Below are 13,614 nucleotides of genomic sequence, written 5' to 3'. Positions count from 1 at the left end.
AAAGTTTGTTGCATAGACAGCTACAAAAAGAAGAACATAGAATGGAGTGGTGATGTACAAGCAGCTGTTACAGAGGTGAGCAGGGCAGGACAGCAGTTAAAGGAACAATGGTTTGTACAGACTTTTAGGAATATACTTTGCCTTTTCAGTAAGGTATGTACATACATTCATTCTCTTTCTTGGCTTTTTCTTGGTAGTAGTTCAGGACTCCAGCAACCGTGGTTTTACTGTATCGCAGACAGAACCTTAAGTAAGGGCACTTCACTCAACAAGGCAAACAACTACACCAAGGGGAGTTTAAAAATGTCTCCTGTAGCTTAAGAAAGCTAGGTTAGTCTGTAACTGGTCTTGTGGAGGGGGGGGGGGGATAGACCAGAAAGATGGTGGATAGCCAATAGTATGATGAAAAGGGCTGGCCCTGATTTCACAAATGTACAAGTCTAGAGAAACAATCAGGAAAGCCAGTAGGTACTCTGGACTTGCTTGTTTTGTATACATTTCTTACTGAAATAAAATAAACCACTTTTGCCAATGAGTATGTGGGATTTAGGAAAACCAGAATTTATAAGAAAAAGGATTTAGTAGTAGTAGAAAAACAACAGGGCTTACAATTAGTTAAGCAGCATACAAAGAGAGACATCAGTCAGAAGTAGAGAATGGGGGGGGGGGGCAGCTAATGTCCTGAAACAATCAGGAAAAGCAGTAGGTATTTGGACTTGCTTGTTTTGCATAACTTTCTTATGAAATAAAATAAACCACTTGTACCAGGAGTATGTGGGATTTAGAAAGACCATCTATAGCTATTGTGCATAGTGAATTTTAAATTGAGTAGTTTCATAAGAGAACACTCATTGCCATGTATTTAAAAGTGAAGATTATTATGTGATCATGTTTTTTTGTTATAAAAGATGTGTGCACATTAGCCCTTGTGTTGGTTAGGTATGGATCTGATATATATTTGGGTAGATAGCATTGGCCACTTGTCTGTTTGTAATTTGTGGCTGTACAGTGGCTGACGGCCATTTTAGTTTCGAGTAATCTGCTGCAAACAGTACTACTACTGTGTCTGTGATTACTGCTATTCAGAAATGTCTTGGTGGCTAGTACACATCAAGGCGATGCAATACTTTAAAATTAATTAGGACAACACACTTCACTGTATTGACATTTTCCAACTCTTAAAATGGGCATTTGAGTACCAAAAATAAAAAGCTATGGTTCCACTGAAAGGAATCTGTCTGGATGGCTGCTGGGCTAGGCAATTCTTCATAATGACATTTGTTTCTGTTGACTGATACAGAAAATGTTTTGGCCACCTGGTCATCTAATACTGTACATTTGACACAGCAATAATCTCATGAGTATTGTTATTATTATTTCTATTATTATTATTACTTCTATTTCCATTATAATAATTAACATCTGACAATCTTTTTTTATTCAGTAGTTCAATATATTATGGCTATTTTACATACAGAAAATAGCCAAAGGCAAAAGCTGTTTCTGATCATGCTACTATATGCAATCCCCTTCAGCTATAATTACTAATGTGGCTTGCTGATGGGTCACAAGGTGACATCATTCAATTATGGACCCAAAATCCATATATAAAAAGAGGAAAGTTATCCTTGGTAGAAAAACAGCTTACTGTCCTTATATTTTTTCTACACTTTCTTTCTTCATTTTTAAAATTAATGCATTCAACTTCAAAGCAGATCATCTGGTAAGATTTACTTACTGGTTACTCTGTTTCTAGCCTGCACCTTTGTTGGTTTCAAAGCATCCCCTTAGGGCATCCCAGTATTTGAGACCATAACTGAAGAGTGTGCACTAAATCTGTTTTGGGAAAAGTCTAACAATGGACCACAGTGCTAAGAGATTAGCACACTGGATTCAGAACTGATGCATATGTTTGTTGTTGAGGGACAAATACCATGGAAGAAGGGCTTGATTGTCTTTTAGGATCTGTTTTTGCTGTGGCATTGTGGAGGCCATTTGAAATGCCTTAAGAGCAGAATGATGGAACCACTTTGCCGTTTTGAGCTTGAGTCTCCCAGACAATTTCAGTAAATCTTTTGAAAATGTAGCAAATACAGCTCTGAGGTCACTGATGGCATGTGCAAGAATGGGGCTAATTCATCAATGTGTGGGCTAATTCATCAATGTACTCAGGTCAGTGGTGCCGCGGTGGTACGGCGGTAGCGTTGTTACCTCACAGCAAGAGGTTCTCCCGTTAGATTCTCAGCTGGGCTTGGGAGTGCCTTCTGTGTGGAGTCTGCATGTCCTCCCCGCGGTTGGGTAGCGTGCGTAAATGGGCGTGCCTTCGTTGATGGTTGGGCGTCGAGCTGGCACCTAGGCGTTTTGTAAAAATCTACTGCCAGTCATTAGCGGACCGGAGTTCCACTGTGGCGACCCCTTACTGGGAAAAGCCGAAAGACAAACAAACAAACTCAGGTCAGTGGTATGCCTTGAAAAACATGGTCTTTGAATAAACACTTTAAAGCTTGAACAGCCCTCTTTAAATATTGCTCCCTCACAGTGTGAGGGTAAGCCTTTGAGGATTATGATTGACAAAAAGATGGAAACCAGAGTTACGCTTAATGGTGCACATTTGCTTGACCCTTCCTCCTTTCAAACATTGAACACAATCATCTCAGCATGACATCACTATGACAGAATCCCATTTTGCTGTACTAGTAGCTGCTTAGGCACAAGATCTGCAAGTTCAATTATTGGACGAATTCCTCATGTTGTGTTCTAAACACTTATGTGACCCCAAACTCAGACATACTCAAAATGCAATTTCTAATGTTATGGCATAGGTCAGTATCACATGTTCTTCTTTAGCTACTAAACTCAAAACACTGAAATACCAAGGCATACCCTTATTTTTTTCCCTTCAATTCAGCCTTGCATGTGTTTGTATTCTAGAAATACGTAGTTTAATTTTCTGCCACTCCACTACAGTATACTACCACATCAAATTATAAATGAGCTGTTATATACACAGTGTTAAATATATTTCAGTTTAGATTTTCAGGGCATGCATTTTCAGTACGTGGTGCTGGTGTCTTGCCATCTGAAAAATTAAATGCTTCCCCAAAATCATAAACAGGACAACAAGGATTATTCAACTTGGCTCAGGAAAACTATTTTCAGTTGTGTGCTAGCACTGCTAACAGTGCTCATGAAAGCGTAACTGACTTCTTTTGTCAAAAAGAAGGCACGTACATCATGTCCCCCTCAATCATTTCAAAATTTTTTATATTGCTTCCTCACAATCAAAACACAAACTGCAGAGAAAATGTTTCAGCTCTTCTTGGGTTAAGAAGAAGTTATGTACCTACCATAACGTTCCATGTTTGTTGTCCTTCCTGCCCTTCTTTCTTACTGGATGGGTTCAGAGCCGATTCTCGGCTCTGACTCGGCCAAATACACTAGCTCAAAGTCTTTCACTTGGCTCGTGGCTGAATACCTATCTCATCATGCATTGGAGTAATCCCCAGATCTTGTTTGCTGCTAGTCATAAATGTATGTCTATTTCTTTTCACATAAAATGAAACATATATATATATATAAATATATACACACACACACACACACACACACACACACACACACACACATATATATATATATATATATATACACACACACACACACACACACACACACACACATATATATATATATATATATATATATATATATATATATATATATATGAAAAAACATAAAAAGAAAAACAAACAATTTCAGAGGAACTCTCATAGTAGGAGGAAAGAAAACTCATCAGAATCCTCTAGGAGCCTTAGCTGGGGGAAGGAAGGAAGGGCATAAGAAAGAAGGGTGAGAAGGACAACAAATGTGGGAACGTTATGGTAGGTACATAACTTCTTTATGGTATGTTGTCCTTCTCGCCTTCTTTCTTACTGGATGGGACAGCGACCCTAGCACCATCTTCCTGGGTGGCTCACAGGAGTATACCTTTGAGCACTGTGAACCCAAAAGAAGCTCTGTCCCTGGAGGCCAAATCTACCTTGTAATGAGTAATAAATGTATGGGTCCTAGCCCATGCAGCAGCTGCACAAATACTATCCATAGACAATCTGGCATGGTAAGCAGAGGATGTTGCTAGAGCTCTAGTTGAATGGCCTTTGACTTTGAAAGGTAAACTTCTATTGTTTGAAGTGTATATAAAGGTAATACAACTGGAAAGCCAATTTGAAAGTGTAACTTTTGAGACTGGCTTGCCTTGCTTCGTTTGAGAGAAGGAAATAAATAGCTGATCTGTTTTCCTGAAGTCTTTGGTTCTATGTAGACAAAAAAAAGGTATGGTGGCTTCATTGATAGAGCTTGCAACTCCGAGACTCTTCGTGCAGATGTAATAGCCAATTACAAGATAGTCTTCCAAGAGAGGAATTTTAGATCGCATATAGAAGCAGGTTCAAAAGGGGGTAAAGTTAGGTAAGTAAGAACAAACTTTAGGTCCCAAGGTGAGAGAGGTTCTTTTATGGGAGGTCTCAACAAACAAGTTCCCTTTAAAAATGCTTTACACAGCCTGTGTGACATTAGATTAGGAGTGTATTCACCGATATGATAATTGGAAATTGCAGCTAATTGGACCTTGATTGTAGCTGCAGCGGAGCCTTGCCGGAAAATCTCTGCCAGGAATTCTAAAATTGAACTAATAGAAGCATAGAAATGATCTATGTATCTCTCCCTTGCCCAGTAGGAGAACCTCTTCCATTTGGTGGAATATAATTTTCTGTTTGAAGCCTTATGAGAAGAGACCAAAATATGTTTAAATGCTGGAGTAAAATTTTGAAGCCTGACTATGTTTGGAAGTGGAACAGCCAAGCTGTCAAACGGAGGGTCTGGAGAGAAGAATGAAGCACACCTGATATATGAGTCAGAAGGTCTGGAACTAGGTCCAGAGCCCAAGGCTTTTCCTGAAGATGAGGCCAGAGGAAGAAGAACCAAATGTGACGAGGCCAATAAGGGGCAATGAGAATTAGTCTGCTTCACAAGGCTTTGGCTTTCTGAATGACTTTGGGAATTAGAGGAAAGGCATATAGTAGTCCAGAGGGCCAATCGTGGATGAGTGAGTCTCTCGGTGTCTCCCCCACTAGGGGTATTAGGGCAAAATAGTTGCTGCATTTGTTATTTAGGGGGGTTGCAAACAGATTGCAGCAAGGCTGGCCTCAAGTTCAGAAAACCTTGTCCGCTATGCTCTGTTTCAGAGACCACTTGTGAGGCATCAAAATCGCCCTGCTGAGGTTGTCAGCTAGCACGCTGGATTTCCAAGGGTTATGCATTGCTACCAGAAAATGCTGGGAAGAGATTGCTTATTGCCATACTCTTAGTGTTTCTCGACAAAGGGGGTATGATCTGGTTCCTCCTTGTTTGTTTATGTACCAGACTACTGACATTGTCTGACTGGATTGCAATCTTTCCTAGTGGGATAGAGTCCTGAAGTGCTTGCAACGCAAGACGCACTGCTCTCGTCTCTAGAACACTGATGTGCAACTGAGCCTTGTGTTCTTGCCATGTGCCTTGGACTGTTCTTCTCAGATAATGTCCCCCCACCCTATCTGAGAAGCGTCTGTGGTCACAGTAGCAACAGGTTGTTGTGGACCAAAGAGTCTTCCGATGGTCACATGATTGGACTGAAGCCACCACAGAAGATCTCTCTTGCATGAATCTGTTATCCTTATCTGATGGAACATAGGAAGTTGTCGTAGAGACCATTGTGTAAACAGAAGCCACTGAAGGATTCTCATGTGCATCCTGGCTAGAGGGACTACAGTTATGGTTGATGCCATGGTTCCAAGAAGTGTTAGAACTACTTTCGCTTTTACCTTGCTCTTGGGAAGTAGATTATTTGTTGTCTGAGGACAGAAACTCTGTCGGGCAGAAGGCAAGCCATCATGGAGACGATGTCTAGATTTGCGCCTATAAATGTAATATGTTGACAAGGCAACAAGGCAAATTTTTGAAAATTCACTGTTACGCCTAAGTGAGCACAAATTTCCAGTGTAGAGTCCCTGGCCTGTAGAAATAGATGCTTGGTGGTGGCAGTTAGGAGTCAGTCGTCCAGGTATGGAAACACTTGGAATCCCAGGCATCTCAGATGAGCCGTTACTACTGCCATGCATTTGGTAAACACTCTGGGGGTTGTAGTGAGACCAAAGGGCAGAGCTTGAAACTGATAGTGACTAGCTCCCAGCCGGAAGCGTAGATGACTCCTTGATGTTCTGTCCATCTTTATATAGTAGTACGCATCTTGGAGGTCTACTGAGCACATCCAAATGTCCTTCCCTAAAATGGGAAGAATTGACTGCAGTGTCACCATTCGGAACTTGGACTCCTTTACAGATTCGTTTAATTTGCTGAGATCCAAAATAGGTCTACAGTCACGTTCTTTTTGGTACTAAAAAAATCTTGAGTAAGTTCCGAAGCCTATTTGGTCTGCGGGGACTTCTTAGATGACTCTTTTGTTTAGCAACTCTTGAATTGCTATGGTTGCTTGTTCCCTCTGACTGGGTGGAACATCTGGGATTCTTCTGATCTGTGGAATGGGCTGGCAAAAGGGAATGGAGTAACCTCTGGATATTATACTTTGTACCCACTTGTCTCTTGTGACATCTTGCCAGGCTTCTGGGTACAAAGTTAAACGCCCCCCCGACTGCCTCCGTAGAAGAGCAGGCAGGCCTCCATTCAGGAATGCTGATAGGGTCGGCCGCTGAAAGGAATCACAGTCACCCTGGTTTTATGGGCCCCCCCCCCGCCACATGGGTGATGTCTACCATTATTGCCTCCTCTTCTGCCGCTGGGGAAGGATTCACCTTATGCATCTTGAAAAACTCCATGGGATCTCTTGAACCACATTTTTCCACTCTTCTGGCCTTTAGGATAAGGTCTTGAAGGTATGGAAAAACGTACTCCAATGGCAGAGAGAGTTTTTCCTTCCTGCTTGCATCTGGTGAATGTGTCCTTGACTTTAGGTCCAAAGAGTGAGGAACCATCAAAAGGGGCAATGGTAAAGGTAGACTTGAAAGGTTCTGCAAAATTGCACAAATGCATCCAGGAGCGTCTCCTAAGGGAAACTCCTGAACCTGCAGCTCTCCTCACTCCATCGGTTGCATAGGAGATCAGTCTCATGGAGAAGTTGACTATGGAATTTAAGGTGGATAGCTGAGAGGTCACTTTTTCTGAGACCCCCGCAGCTAGTGAACTTTGTAGAGTATCTCCTAACTCCTTCAGGAGATCTCGTTGAAGTCTTGTAAAATGTATGAGATAGTTCAGCAATCTGAGGGTGAAAGTTGCTGATGAGAAAACACGCTTCCCAAATCTGTCCATCATTCGAGAATCCTTATTCGGCAGACAGACAGATGAGGAAGTCTCAGAGATTTCCTTCTTGGCAGCTGCTGCCACCACCATAGTATCTACAGGTACACCTTTTGAAAGAAAATCCTTATCCGAAGGGCCTGACAGGAATTTTTTGGCTTTTGAGGGACTGGCTCCATTGTGTCTGGTGACTCACATGCCTTTCAACTAACCAAATCCATAAGCTCATCGAAAAGCAGAGACACCCAGGAGGCTGAAGGTTGAGATCTGAAGGCCTTCAGGTACACTGACTCCTCATCAGAAGGATTAATAGGCTTCCAGCCGCCCCTCTGTTTTCAGAACTCTAGTATATCTGAAAATGAGATATCTTCAGAGGACGACCGTGGATACCCTTATGCTTTCTCGAGGTCAGTGTCAGAAGTGATGGACTCATCAGGGGGGTCTATATGCTTCCTCTTGCATGTTCTCTTCTGAGGCAGCTCCTCAGATGGGTAGTCTGGGGAGGTCCCGGAAGAGTGGGGCTCGCCCGATGGGGCTTCCTGAGGCCCTGAATTTCTGCTGTCCTGTGGACAGGATGGTGTCAAAGCTGGTGCTTGAGGGGGAAGAATGCCAGTATCCTTGAGTAGAGCTGTAGGAGGAGACAGCACACTCATCACCTCAAAGGCTGATCCCTCCGGTTCCAAGGACACCTTCGGTTCCGAAGAAATAGAGGAAATCCCTGGCCCCAAAGAGATTGGCTCCGAGGCCAATGCAGGAACCGAGCTGATCTGCACCAACACACTGAGGGGTAGACTCAGTAGCAAAAAAACTCGGGTCCGAGAGTCCACCCCCCCCCCCCGAGCAAACCAGAAAACTACAGCTTCTAGACAATCCGGACATCACTGATAGTGTCGGAGCAGGCAACAGTTCCAGAGTCCCAAAGGGGTCTCGGAACCGAAAGATCTACCACAAGAGGTATCTGGCATTCCGGCTCCAAAGATCCAGCTTGGCTCGGAGGAGGAATAGTGAATGTAGTTGTGTTGGATGGCTCTGAGACTGGTGAGGTCAGAGGCGAAAACAATTCAGCCAGTGCCGGTCGACATCAAAAGCCTGCGCACCACCCTATCCATGTCATCATCTGATAAGCTCCTAGAAGACCTGGATAAGAGTGCAGGGGATCGAGACCTTTGAAGAATAGGGGATCTCAAGGTCGGAGATACCAGTTCTAATTCAACGGACCAGCTCCGAGAAGTAGTCTTTATCGATTCCGAAGTCTTTGGAACTGATGGACTTGGTTTGTCTGTAACAATTGTCTCCCTCGGTTCCGAAGGCAGTGGAGCCGATCAGATAAATTTTTCAGTCAGTTTAGGAAGCTTACCCAAGTACTTTAAAAGCATAAAGACTTTACTAAAACATCCCACTCAGCTCCTATTAGATGGTGATAGTCATCCTAATCCTGGCCCAAATCAACATTTCTACAGTAACCCACAACAACAAATATCCAATGGTATTTCTACCTCTATACAATTAGTCAACTCTAAGAATTGCTCAACTTAATATCCGTAGCATTAATAACAAACTTAGTCAATTGCATGCTCTTTTACAAGTGCATGCATTTGATATCCTTTGCCTTTCAGAAACTTGTCTGAAACCCTCTGCTCATGACCTAGAAATAACCCCACCTGGTTACAACATCCTTAGACATGACCGTACTTCCAAAAAGGGTGCGGTGTAGCCATCTTGTATAGATCTGAACTCCAAGTCTCATCCTATAATGTGTTATTTCCCTCTAATAACAATGCAGAAACACTCACCATCAAACTCCAGCTTAACAAATCTAAATCTATTTACATCATTTGTACCTATATTCCACCAGGAAACAACATTAACACTTTGGAAAACATTCTTAGTACCCTTTCCACCCATCTACCTCAAGAAACAATTGTACTTGGTGATTTTAACATTGACTGGACTACCTGTAGCTCCCCCAAACCAAACACCCACATTAATCTTTATGGCTTCACACATATAATAAACACCCCCACAAGAATTCACAAACCCAGTAATAAAGAAACCATCCTTGACTGGATCCTTATAAATAGTCATCCTGAAACCTATATACCAGGAACACTTCCTGATGACATTAGTGACCATGTACTAACCTATATAACAAAGCAAAAGGCTCATAGTCCTAATAATAACACTTTTACATCCTATCGCTCAAAAAAACACTTTCAAGCAGAGAGCTTTCAAAGAGAACTAAAGGCCTGCAACTGGTCACCATTGAAAGAACTCAAACCAGATGAAGCTGTTTCCTACTTTAATACTAAATTCTTACAAATCCTAGATCTTCATGCCCCTCCTCGCTCTTCCTGAGTTAGACACAAAGTTGCCCCATGGCTCACAAAACAAACCAGAGAAAAAATATTCCTAAGAAACAAAATATGGACCAAATGGAGAGCCACTAAGAGCTCTGCAGACCACCTACACTATAAACAGCTAAGAAATACAACCAAAAAAGACATCATCTTACATAAACAAAACTATTATTTCCTCCTTCAACAATCACACCCAAAAAACCCTCAAAAGTTCTGATCAGGCATTAATAAGCTAATCAAACCAGGACATACCAAAACTCCAGCCCCATCATCAATTCCCCATAATAATCCTTTACAAATAGCGGATGACTTCAACAATTACTTCACTGAAACTATTCAAACACTTGCTAATACACCATCTCCTATTTCCCCCACCCCTTTCCAAAACACTAACAGTTCAATGCCCTCCTTGCATATACAACCCGTACCAACATCCTTTATCTGCAAACTCCTACAAAAACTTAGACCTTGTACCCCTTCTGCTGACCACCTCCCAGCTGAATACCTTCAAATAGCAGCCAAAGTCATTGCATATCCCATATCCATCCTTATAAACCGAACAATCAGAAGAAAACATCCCATCCATTTGGAAAGTCTCCCACATTATCCCCTTACATAAAGGAGGCAATTCCACCGATATCTCTAATTTTCGACCTATTGTATTACTCTCCCCACTGGCCAAAATAATGGAAAAATGTATTCACTATCAACTACTTCAACATCTGCACTATAATAATTTACTAGCCAACTGCCAGCACGGCTTCAGGCCCTTTCATAGTACAACTACTGCCTACTAAGTTTTACAGACTGTATTAACAGGAATCGAAATAATAACTCTCTATCTTCTGCACTATTCATTGACTTATCAAAAGCCTTTGATATAGTGAACCACAACTTACTGATCAGTGTACTAAAAGCCCAATCTCTTGACCCACAAGCAATACGCTGGTTTACATCCTATCTTGAAAATAGACAACAAGCAGTGCTCTGGGACAATACTCTCTCTACACCTCTACCCGTAAACATTGGAGTCCCTCAATGATCTATCCTAGGCCCTCTTCTTTTCTCAATTTTTATTAATGATCTCAACACTGTATTTCCTAAAGCCACCTGTATACAATATGCCGATGACTCGACCTTGATCTGTACTGCTAAGTCATCAACCTCTCTTCAAACCCTCACTCAAACAGTATTTAACACTGTTGAAAATTGGTTTACCCATCATTGCATCCTCCTAAATCCCAAAAAAACAAAACTACTGCTTTTTGCTCCTACCCAAAAGTCACCAGAGATCTACTTCACAATTACCTCTAATAATGGAACTACTATTTCCCCTGATACTACTACACGTCTCCTTGGCATTACCATAGATAATAAACTCAGCTTTGTCGACCATATCAACAATACTATTCAAACTGTTAATAAAAAACTAGGCTCCCTGTATAGAATCAAACCCTATCTCAATCCACAAGCTAGAACCTCTATTGCCCAGACTCACCTCACTTCTACCCTACTCTATGCTTCCACTATATACACCAATCTATCAAGAAACAATCTAAGCAAGCTTGAAACCAGCTATAACAACATAGCCAGATTTGCCACAGGCACCCCTTTTAGAACCCATCACTGTCATAATCTTAAACAGCTCGGATGGTCTGAACTACAAAACCATCTTCTGTATAATCAACTAGTGATCATACAAAAAAATTCTTTACCACCCAAATAATACCCCTATCCTTACTAACCTGATCTCCCCTTATAAAAATCTGGAAACACTTCACTCAGCCAATAAGTCACTAATTTCCAATGTTAAATCTAATAATAAAGTAGGCGACTCACTTTTTACTAACGTTGTGGGAAAAATTTGGAACCAGCTCCCTAGGACACTCACATCTCTCTCATCTACATCTCTCTTCAAAAAAAAACCTCAAAGAACATCTGAAAATTCTCTGGCTTTGTCCCTGCTCTAAATCAGACTGAACCCTACTTCCTCCCCTTATCTTTCTCATCTTGTTTTAACCCTTACGTCTGGACCTTGTCCCCTCTGCAACAATTTTCTAGGCAAACCAACCATATACTAGCCAGTGCATTTTGTCTTCTCTTCTATAACCTTTCTCTTGTCTCCTTCTCTCCTTCTTTTGTCTAATATTAATATATTCAGACCTTTGGGTGGACCTGTACTTATTTGCATCTTAAACTATGCTTTGACTCTATACCACTCTACTTAAATAGATTTTTTTTTTCTTTCCAAATAGGTTTAATTCTTCAATGTATTGCAATTTAAATACTTTCTAAGCATTGTATTTTTGTTTAGTATTTGTTTAAGTATTGTATTTTTTCTCATTTTACCTGCTTGGAGCTCATCTCCCTGGGCCTCTACTGAAAATGGACATGTATCCAGCCAGACTAGCCCAGTCAACAAATGTAAAATAAAATAAATAAAATAAATAAATAAAATTTTCTTTGGAGGCTCGGAATGAGCCGAGGAAGAGGATGAAGAGGAAGGTCTCTTAGATTTGGCACTAGTAGTTGGAGACTTGGACATTGGACAAGTTTGCAAAGCTTCACCAAAAGCAGGCTTTATTAAAACGCTTAAAATCCATTTGTTTTTCCTCTCATGTAACACTCGAGAGCTGAAGGAGTGACAAAAATTGCAAGATTCCTGAAGGTGAATAGCCTCTAAGCAATACACGCACACACTGTGCCCATCAGTTATAGACATTTTCTGGGAGCATTGTTGGCATTTTTTAAACCCAGAGGGCCTGGGTTCCTTACCTCTGAACTCTTTAGACATATTGTATAGCAAGAAATTTGAACTGTAATAAGAAGTACTGACACTAAAAAATAACCTTAAGACAAACACACAGTAAAGACCAGTACAGGGGAAGACACAGCACTACTTTCTAAGTTAAACGGGCGCTAGGCCCTCTAACTTAAATGGACCTAGCTGAGCTAACAGAAAACACACAAGAAACCCTCTAACTTAAATGGGTTTTCTTTTAGCTCTCTAACTCAAACGAGCTAAAAGGAAAACACACAAAAACTACTACAAAGACTGACAGGAATAGGACAGGCCTAGTGGAAAAAATGACGGCCAACAAATAACAACACAACAGGCAATAAACAATGCAGACTAAATGCTTATAGGAAGAATAAACAGCCTAAACTAGGATCTATAGCAATTCTAATAATAAGATTCTAGCAAAAAAATCACCATTGATAGTAAAATTGAAAGTACTTAGCCACGGCCAAGGACAGAGCATCCAAACTCGTCAAGCTGCAAAAGAGATCTGGGGATTACTCCCATGCATGATGGGATAGGTATTCAGCCATGAGCCAAGTGAAAAACTTCAAGCTAGTGCATTTGGCCGAGTCAAAGCCGAGGATCGGCTCCGATCCCATCCAGTAAGAAAGAAGGACGAGAAGGCCAACATAACATAGTTTCAGCTGTTTTCCAGTGCTTTTGGAAATGGTTGTGAAAGTAAGGTAATTGAACTCTTTTTTATCAATAGCAAAATGCTATATGGTGTCTCCTCATGATCTTTTTTTTTTTTTTGAAGAACGTCATCTCCATTTACTCTGTGAGCACTTCTAACAGCACTCATGAAACCAATGTAATTTTATTATCAAGAAAAACAAACTGTATGTTGCTTTCCAGCATGCATTTCTACCATGCATGTTTCACCATTATTGTTCCAGTATAGTTCCAGTGGAAACCAGCATCAAGAATTGACAAATTATTATTTTTTTTTTTTACTTTAAAGCACCAAAGAATATTTAAAACGTTTCTTGCAACTATTCATCACGCTTCTCTCACCTTTTTTACATATTGCGATCTCTCACTCTCCTTTTATATAATGACTTTTCACTTGATATACCACATATTTGATTCTACCAGTATTTACCT

The 13,614-nt window shown here is 41.0% G+C and overlaps 1 protein-coding gene across 1 annotated transcript in view; it reads right to left on the bottom strand.

The window, feature by feature from the left end:
• The window catches only part of IL17RA (interleukin 17 receptor A), a 786,505-nt gene that overhangs the window by 184,258 nt on the left and 588,633 nt on the right, over window positions 1-13,614 (bottom strand). The window lies entirely within an intron of this gene.

The sequence above is a fragment of the Protopterus annectens genome, chromosome 11.part0 (genome assembly GCF_019279795.1).
Source record: "Protopterus annectens isolate FY-2018-M chromosome 11.part0, PAN1.0, whole genome shotgun sequence".
Taxonomy (NCBI): domain Eukaryota; kingdom Metazoa; phylum Chordata; order Ceratodontiformes; family Protopteridae; genus Protopterus; species Protopterus annectens.
Note: the sequence above shows the minus strand (reverse complement) of the source record. Positions and strands in the feature narration are given on the sequence as shown.